General features: G+C 52.4%; 1 long non-coding RNA gene across 2 annotated transcripts; it reads right to left on the reverse strand.

The window, feature by feature from the left end:
- Window positions 1-6,520: 6,520 nt before the first annotated feature.
- LOC102432446 lies at window positions 6,521-8,633 on the reverse strand. Of its 2 annotated transcripts, XR_002830565.1 has the most exons (3): window positions 8,543-8,633; window positions 7,791-7,853; window positions 6,521-7,446 (listed from the first exon to the last, which is right to left on the reverse strand). It is a non-coding gene; the product is annotated as an uncharacterized LOC102432446 (long non-coding RNA). The 2 variants fall into 2 exon arrangements; XR_002830564.1 differs by having other exon boundaries at window positions 6,521-7,853.
- Window positions 8,634-9,069: the final 436 nt, after the last annotated feature.

The raw sequence follows: 9,069 nt of genomic DNA on the forward strand, positions 1-9,069 counted from the left end.
TCCCCGTGCTCAGGGATAAAGTCGTTTCGATTTTGGCTCACTTGTTATGCTTGAACGCTCCCCTCCACTGGAAGCTAGCAAATGGTTATAAAAAAACATATATAAGGTCGTTTGTCCCTTTTTTAGAGACAAAATGAAGTATGTTCAGATGCTTCACATCTCAGGAAATAACACATGTCTGCTTCACAAAATAAAACGATGGGGGAGGCCCCCAAGTACAGTATTTAATTAATTCGGATGACCTGGAGATCTTTGCCGAGTCGTGGGGGAGTGAGTTCACCTCGCAGGCGGCTCGGCGCTGCAGGGGTCGGCGGCCTCCCGGGCTGGGAAGGGGAATGAATGCGGCTCCGCCGGCCTGGGAAACACGGCCCCAGGTGCCAGCTCGCGGCCACGCCCTGTCACTGGCGGGAGCTCCCCGGAACTGCCCCGCGGGGCCACCGGCCTCGGCCCACCGCCTCCGCCCAGCCGTCCCCATAGCAACCGCTGGCCCGGTCCAGGGTTCACGGCCAACCGGATCCTCAGCCTCCCCGCCCCCACGGGAGGATGGGCGTTTTAGGCTCTGCACGCTGCGCGCTGAGCTGCCAGAGGCGGTGCAAAGCTGTCCAGTCCCACGCCCCCTCCCTACGTGGGAGCCTTGAAACCTGGGGCTCTTGGGGTCAGCAACCCGGGGTGTCGAGCCCCGCTCCACTCTCGAGCTGTGCGACCTTAGGCAGGTGACTTGGCTGCTCTGTGCCCCTGTGTCCCTTACCTGTAAAATGGGGGTGATAATGACAGGAACCCCCTCATGGGGCTGTTGTGAAAATCACATGAAATAAATGCAGAGCGTAGAACACTTACCAGCCTAGAGCGAGCACCTCATAAATAGTATTTTCCACTTTGGGAAATGGAGCCCCAGGGAGGCAAAATACTTGCGGGGTGACATGCACATGAGGTGTTGGGAGTGGAACGCACTGGCCAATCCGTTCGGAGACACCCACGGGGAATGCTGGTGACACCTATTAGGGTTCCCCAAGGGCTTCCTAAGCTTCCTGGGCACCCCTCTTCCTGACCTCTGGAAGCTTCACTGTCACTGAACGGTCAATGACCAGGCAGTGAGGTCCCCCAAAGCCCGAAAAGGCCTTGCTTTAGCAAGCCCTGTCTCCCCAGTGCCCACCCCACCCCACACCTGACAGACGAGTCCTTGAATGAATATGGATTTATTTAATTCATTGATTACTTAGCTGATTTCCTCTTACCCAAACACCCTTCCCAACCAAACTCTTTCATACCTTAGCCACCCACTTTCTGCCTTACAGGACACCCCTTTCCCTAGCGACTTCCTGTCCTCACTGTCGCCCCCCACCGACCCCGCCTCCATCACCATTCCGTTGGGGTTTCCCATGGCACATTTCCCGGGTCCTGCTCTCCCCTTCAGCCTGTTCTTCCTGACCTCCCTTCCCCTTTAGTGACCTTTTGTCCTCAAACAGCTGTTTCTGGGTCAAAGGCCTTCCTGCAGGCCCATGGGTGTGCACTGCCCCGGGTTAAGAACAAACCCTCCCATGTGAGAGGTGACGCCAGACACCAGTCTTCATCCAGAAAAGGGGGAAAGTGGGGGAGGGGAGGCAGTGCCGGCAAGTTGGGGCTCTCTTTCTGGGTTCTTGGTCCCACTGGAGAAGTGTCTGGGGCCAGAGGACACAGGCTCGCTATCCCCAGGACCCACCCCACAGGCTCCTGCCCCGAGGCCAGGTTTCCCCGGATACAGCTCGGTCTCCAGGGATTTATTTTTGCACATGGTTTGGGAGAATCTCTGTTGCTGGAATAACGACAACCGTTTTTCCCCTTCTCCTTCCTTCCAATAGGCAGATTTTATAAACTAGAGCAGCTGCCTGAAGGTTTCCAAGAGAAAATTCTGCACAGTTTCTAAGCAGAGTGACAGCTCCCCTCCACAGGAAGTTGCTTTTATTAGGGTGCTGGTTGTTTTTTTCATCTCTCTCTTTTTTTTTTTCTCTTTGGTAAGGTTCCATCTATCGGTCATCAGGCAGTACCTTGGGCCTTGTGGCATTTCTGTTTTTCCCCGGTTTGCCTGGAACTCACGATTACATCTAGACCACAGTGGCTTGCTCAGTTGGGCAGAGTTGAACCGCGGATAAGTGGGTCACTTGCATCACCTGGACAGAAGAATCCCAAGTCAAGGTCAGCGTCAGTAGTGATAAGCCATGTTGACAGCATGCATCCTTGACCTGATGTGATGAGAATGATCCTTTACCTCCATGGTCTTCCTCCCAAAACCCCTAACCCCAGTTGAACTATGAGAGAAACATCAGACAGACCCCAGCTGAGGACAGTCTACAAAACACCTGACCATCAAAATCAAGGAAAGCCCGGCCGGTGTGGCTCAGTGGTTGAGCGTCGACCTATGAAGCAGAAGGTCACAGTTCGATTCCAGGTCAGGGCACATGCCCAGGTTGTGGGCTCAATCTCCAGTGTGGGGCATGCAGGAGGCAGGCGATCCATTATTCTCTCTCATCATTGATGTTTCTCTCTCTCTTTCCCTCTCCCTTCATCTGTGAAATCAATAAAAATATATTTTAAAAAAGAAGAAAAAAACAAGGAAAGTCTCATAAACTGTCGAGCCAAGGGCTGCCTAAGGAGACACGATGACTAAAATTAATGCTGTATTCTGGATGGAATCCTGGGACAGATCAAAATGAATGAATCTGAATGAAAAGTGGAGTTCAGTTCATCATAAAGGACCAATGTCGGCTCCTCCATTGTGAAAAATGTACCGTAGTAATGACAGATGTGAACAATAGAGGAAACTGGGTCAGGGGTAGATGCACTATCTTCACAACTTTTCTGCAAACCTGAAACTATTCTGAAGTAAAAGTTTCGTTTTTTTAAAGTGGCTCTCACGTTTACATTTCAGGCAATTCCAAGACCCAGTTCCCTTTGGTTCCCTCTTTTTGCCAGAATTAAGGATCTGAGCCGCTGACTTTCAGAGTATCCAAGCCACTAGCTCCCACCTCATTTTCATGGCAACTATCATCATTTTCAAGCCGGGAAAACTCACTTCCTCACCATTTCATACCCAATGAGCCTGGCACAGGGCCTGGCCCACAGTAGGTGCTAAGTTAACATCTGTCAAATGAATAAAATGCTTGAGGAGGATCTGTAGGAAGGGATCCAAGCAGAAAGCCAAGCTCTTCCCTTCCTAGGCAAAAAGTCCTACCTGCTAGTCTCCATCCATAGAGCGAAGACTTCAGACAATCTGGTTAGAAGGGGGTGGAGACTTCTCTTGACACTGCTTTGGGAAGCAAGCACATAGATTTACTTAGGATTGGATTTGTTGGGTGCTTTGGGAGCTGATGGAGATAATGAGAAGCAAGCTGACTCCTCCCTCCTCCCCAACCCTACGGTGATGCCACCACTGCCCCTTAGTACCCTGGGTGTCAGCTCTGGGCTGCCAAAAAACATCTGCAAAGAAGCTTTGTGCAGCCAGAACTGTTTGCTAGGTCTTGAAAGTCCATCACTTAGCACATAGTAGGCACTTCACATCTATACTAATAAAAGGGTAATATGCTAATTAGACTGGATGTCCTTCTGGACAAAGCCATGGTGGCAGGGACAAGGCAGAGGCAGTTAGGGGTGATCAGGACGGCAGGGGAGAGCAGTTAGGAGGATCAGGCTGGCAGGCAGGCGAGAGGTTAGGGGCCAGCGGTTCAGGGTTGCAAGAGGGATGTCCCCCGAGGGGTTCCGGATTAGAGAGGGTGCAGGCCGGGCTGAGGGACATCCCCCCCTCCCATGCACGAATTTCATGCACCAGGCCTCTAGTATGTTCATATTGATGGCTACCATTTATTATGCACCAGGTCCTGTGCTGGGAAGGAGAAAGGGGGTTCTGTTTATTTGTGCGGTAGGCATTTTGTCACCCCCGTTTTACAGAAGCCCAAAGAGCTTGAGAAACTGGCCCCAAGGCACAACTAGAAAGCATACCAGAGAAGTTTCCAATCCAAGTCACCTAAGTCCTAAATTCGAGCCCTTTACTCTTGCAGCAGCCTCCTTAAAGCCTGCCCCTCCCGCTGGGTCCTCAGGGCCCCGGATTTTGCTGCCTGCTGTCTGCAGAGCTCACTCCTTCATCTGGGGCCTCCAGACAGCAGTAATTTTTAAGTCTCTTTCTTTTAAAACTTAATTTGCCAATTTCCCTCTTGGAGGTGCTTTTTGATATTCCTTCAGACTGTCAGCCTGGACAGGCCACAGAAGCAGAATCTGAAGAGATGGATGCTTATTACAAGCATTCAATTAGTGGCGTTTGAATGATGCAGCCACGGATGCTCCATCCATGCATGGAGGCGTGGAGACACCCTCCCCCACCTCGGACTGTTGATGGCCCTTTTCATATGCATTGCTACCTAACCAGACATCCTGCACTTGGTATAATTTGATATCTGCCCAGTCCCCAAAGTGCCTTCTCAACAAATGCTCACCCTGATGTTAGAGTGGATGTGTAAGATTTATGTTCTCTTTTGCTGAGTGGAGTCCTCCGGAAAGGCGGACTGACTTCCCAGGCCGAGATTCCTGCTTTGGCTGACGGGGTGGCCTCCAGCAGGAACATTTTAATACATCACTTATTAAAATGGACCTGGAGCCTCGGCCAAGGGCTCCCACGCTCCCCCCTTCCCAGCAGAGGGCAGCTCAGGGCCTTCGCTGACCACATCAAGCCCTGCCTCCTCTGATCCCTTCTGCAGTTGTCTGTTGTGCAGCATAGCAGGAGAGCCCAGCCTCAAAACAACAAACCCACAAGAGGATCTTTACGGCTGACGGACAGTGGCTGCAGCGGAGACTGGGCCCGGGTCTGGGGTCAGATGACTCTGCATCCCCATCCTGGAGCTTGGGCTCTGGGTTCGAGTTCTGTCCCAGCGACTTAACCAGCTGAGTGGCCTCATACAAGCTACTTCATGTCTCTGAGCCCTGGCTGCTCCTGCACAATCAGGATAATAATGCCTACTTCATAGGCCTATTGTGAGTGGGGTAGACAGCCAAAGCTTAATTCATGTGGATGCCCTGTGGTCCTTTTAGCAAAACCTTCTGGTGTGTCAATTTCCTCCCCGACTAAAGAGAGTTCATGGTGGTGGGTTTCCAGGGTTGCTGGGCCGATTATGTGAAAGGATGGAAGGGCAAGCACTTTGGAATTGCAGTGCTTGGCTCAGGTAAGTGGGAATTACTCCGGGGTGCGAATATGTGTGCCTTCTGAGAGAAGCTTTCCATATGGCTCCTACCCATCTTGGCAGATGGATGGCACACAGAAGGTGCACCCTGTCCCTAACTCTCTGTGAGGCACCCCTGGGCCTTCTCACGGGAAAAGCTGGGCTCAAGTCCCATTAGCTCCAAAATGCTGGAATTCTCTGAGATCAGCAGGGAGCAGAGGCAGGTTCAGGAACAGGGGCATGCGTCTGGGAAAATCAATCTCACCTTCCCAAGTCACCCTGCGGGCACTGCCAATAATACCAGCTTGCCCGTCATTCCTCATGACGACTGATGGGAGGACCAGCTCTCTGCGGGGCGCTCCTGGGCTCTGGGCCTCCACTGCCTGGGAAGGGGGAATGAGACATCTCCCCTCCCCCACAGGCTCTCTGGAGCCCCTCTTCCCCTCCCCCCAACCGCACCCCAAGGCCTGTCTTACCTGATGTCTGAGTCACAGGCAGGCTCCTGTCACTGTGAGCTGTGTTGTGACTCCCAGGCTGACAGTTTTACAACAAACACATTAAAAGCTCCCGGCACTGGGGCTCCTGGATGTGGAACAGACTTTCTTCAGCCAAAATCCTTCTCCCAACCCCTCCTTCCCCAGGGGCCTGCTCCACCGCCATTAACTGCCCTGAACACGAGGGGCTGAGAAGTTTTTTCATAAGGAGCCTTTTTGAGCAGTGGTTGCAGGGAAGCTTCTGAGTGAGGAAGCCTGAGACACCCCCAGGCCATGGACCCCAGAGGACCAGACTCATCCCTCACGCCAGGACCAGTGAACTCAGGAAGGAGAGGGGGTGAGGGGGGCCTAGCTCTTCCTCGGCCCTGCATTTTCGGACAGGTGGCCCTCGGTAAAGGATTATATGGACATATGATCCTGAGGGCTAGGTATTGTGTTAACCCTCCCAACAACCTGTGAGGTGGGAGCTGCATTTATCCCCACTTCACAGATTTTGAAAGGCTTAAAGAAGTGAAGGGTCTTGCTCAAATCCATAGTTAGGAAGTGAAGGAGCTGGGATTTGAGACCCAGTCTGCCAGCCTCCAAACACTGTTCTTAACAAGACTGCCGCCCTACACACCAGCCCTCCTTCTCTCCACACCCACCAGCGACAGCAGGAACCTCAGGGAAGCAGGGAGGCCCAGCGAAAATCCACAGAGTGAATGAACTTGCTCTTTGAACTTGCTGTCCAGCTTGTCTTTCCTACCATGGGAGCCCAGTCCACAGTGCCTCCCACTTTGCCTTTTTGCTTCACAGGCAAAAAGCAAATCCCCCAGAACCAAAGCAGAGAAAAGAGAGGAGTGAGACACAGGAACAGTTCTTTTATTGTACATCGGAGAAATAGCCCTGTGTGCTGGTTAAAGGTGCAACATACAGAATATCGAATTAAGAAAAGAGGACCAGGGAAGGGAAGGGAAGAAACCTCTTGAGGTCCAAAGTTGCAAACGAAAAGATGGTAAAAGATTTCCTCACGCAAGAGGCATTTTTGCAAATACCATGCAAAACAGGCAGCTGGTGTGCCTTAAGAGAACCCCTATAAATAACAGAAAAGACACTCTAAGCATTCCTTTACGTGGACTCAGAGCACAAAGAAAAAGAAAAGAAACCAAAATGCCGTTTGGCATTTCAAGATATTTGGCACTCTTGTGATTACATTTTTTTTTTACAGTCCATTAAAGAAAACAAACTGACACAATATCAGAGAAAAAAACAGGCTGCTCACCCAACAGACTGCAGAGAGAGATTAGAAAAAGCTCAAGCATTTTTTTTCTTTGTTTTTGTTTTTTTTTATGGTTTTTCTTTCCTGACATAGAAAAATGTATCCATTTGCATTAACTTGGGCAAATAGCTTGCAGCAAGAAAGAAACACAGCTTTACAATTCATTTTAAAATAAAACAGGGATTCTTTCTATGTAGCCATCATTTCTTAGAAAAGTTCTCTTATCTTCAACACATTCCTGATTAACTTTGAAAGAGGACCAAAATAAAACAGAATATCTATACAGATCATTTTCTGGTATTTTTTTTGTACATCCAAGGATAACAACATAAAAAAATAAAACTGAACAGCATTTCACATCCAAGTGCACAGAATAATTTTTGCAAGACTAAATAATGTAAACATTGGGAACAGCCAAATCAGCGAAGGTTGCCACCACCTCAAACACCCGGTGCTGCCGCTTCACTATTAAAGTGGTTCAAAATCCGGATCTATAATTGCGCAACATTCACTGTATATAAAAAGAAATGGATATTAATTTTGACAAATAGCTGCAACTGAGACTTTATTTCTTTATATGTGTGTGTATATAGTGATTTTGTTATTTATTTTTTTAATTTTATTTTTTGCAGAGGAGCCCAGAGCCTTCTCCTCCTCCTCCTCCTCCTCCTCCCGCCTCATCATCTGTCTCCCGGCCTGACTCGACATACAGGCTGTTGATTCCATCGCAGGTAGCAAGCTAGTAATAAATTTCAAAGTGCTTCCTCCTTTCACACTCTTTTTGCCAATAACTGTTAGCGCCGTTCTTATTCTTATCCTCACCCTTAACCCATTGTCTTTGGGGGAGTTAAATACCAGGAGGTGCCTTGTCTGTCATAGTTTTCAGCACGTCATCAATCCTATCATCTTCAATAACAACTGCAAAAAAGGGGGGAGAAAAGGAAGAGTGAGCGCGCCGGGCCTCGCCAGGGGTCTCGGTTACTCGAGCGGGGGAGGGGGGATGGGAGGAGGGCAGGGGGAGGGTTCCTCGCGAGCAGACGCAGCCCTCTCCTCCCGGGCCTCCGCCCAGGGTCCCTCTGTGGCTTTCCTCTGAACCCCTCCCCCCGCCCCACCCCCTGGCCGTGTCCCAGCTCAGTTCTAAGAAAAGGAATCAGAGAGAGGGCGCAAATCGCGCAGCCCCTTCTGCTTCCACCCCACCCATCTCACCCGCGGGGGGGAGGGGGGACATTAATTTAGAAAGAAGGCTCCAGGTCAGAAGAGGGAGGGGGAGGAGAAGCCAAGGTCTCCGGGTCTGGGACCCTCGGGGACGCTCCAAGAGCGGCGCGGGTAGCCCAGACTGGGCGAGGCGGTGCTGGAAGGGAGAGCGGACGCTGGGGGCCGGTTCCCACGGCGCGCGGCGGGTCCAGGGATCCCGGGACCCGCTCTGGAGCGTCCTCGGCCCCTCCGCTTCCCCCGCCGCTGCAGAGGTCAGAGCCTCCCGCCGCTGCCTCCCGGGTCTCGCCCGCCTCTCCGCGCCGGCCTCTCGCTGCGTCCCCCGCCTCTCTCTCCATCCCGACCCGGCCTCGCCTTCCCCATCCCCTCTCTCAGTCTCTCCGCGCACCAGTCACCTGTCGGGATCTCTGGGGCGCTCTCTGCATCTGGGGTGCCGGCCGCCCTCCTTGTTTCAGCGGCTGCTCTGCCCTCCCCGGAGCCAGCGTCCCCGCGCACAGTCTCTCCCGCTCTGGCTCCCTCTCTCGAGCTTTGTCTCGGTCTCACCCATCCCGGTCCCCACCCCCACCCCCACCGGCTGGCTCCCTCCCTGTCTCCGCGCCTCGGTGTCTCCCGGCCGCTGCCTGCATCCTCGTTGTGCACACGCCTCGGGTCCTCCTCTCGGAGCCACTCGGTGTCCCAGTGTCTCCCGGGCTTTCCCAGCTCTCGCGCCCAGCGCCCAGGCTCCGCAAACTCCCTCCCCCAGAGTCACAATGGAAACCCGAAAGCGCCTAGACTTCCCCGCAGGAATAGGGTCCTCTCCGCACTTCCCCACGCGTCCCCTGGGGCGTCCTGGGACACCACCGCCCAGGTGCAGAGCGACTACACTGCGCAAAAGGGGGGGGGGGATCAAAAAGCAAACTTCGGTGCGGGTGGGGTCCCGGTA

Source organism: Myotis lucifugus, unplaced genomic scaffold (genome assembly GCF_000147115.1).
Source record: "Myotis lucifugus unplaced genomic scaffold, Myoluc2.0 scaffold_128, whole genome shotgun sequence".
NCBI classification, from domain to species: Eukaryota; Metazoa; Chordata; class Mammalia; order Chiroptera; family Vespertilionidae; genus Myotis; species Myotis lucifugus.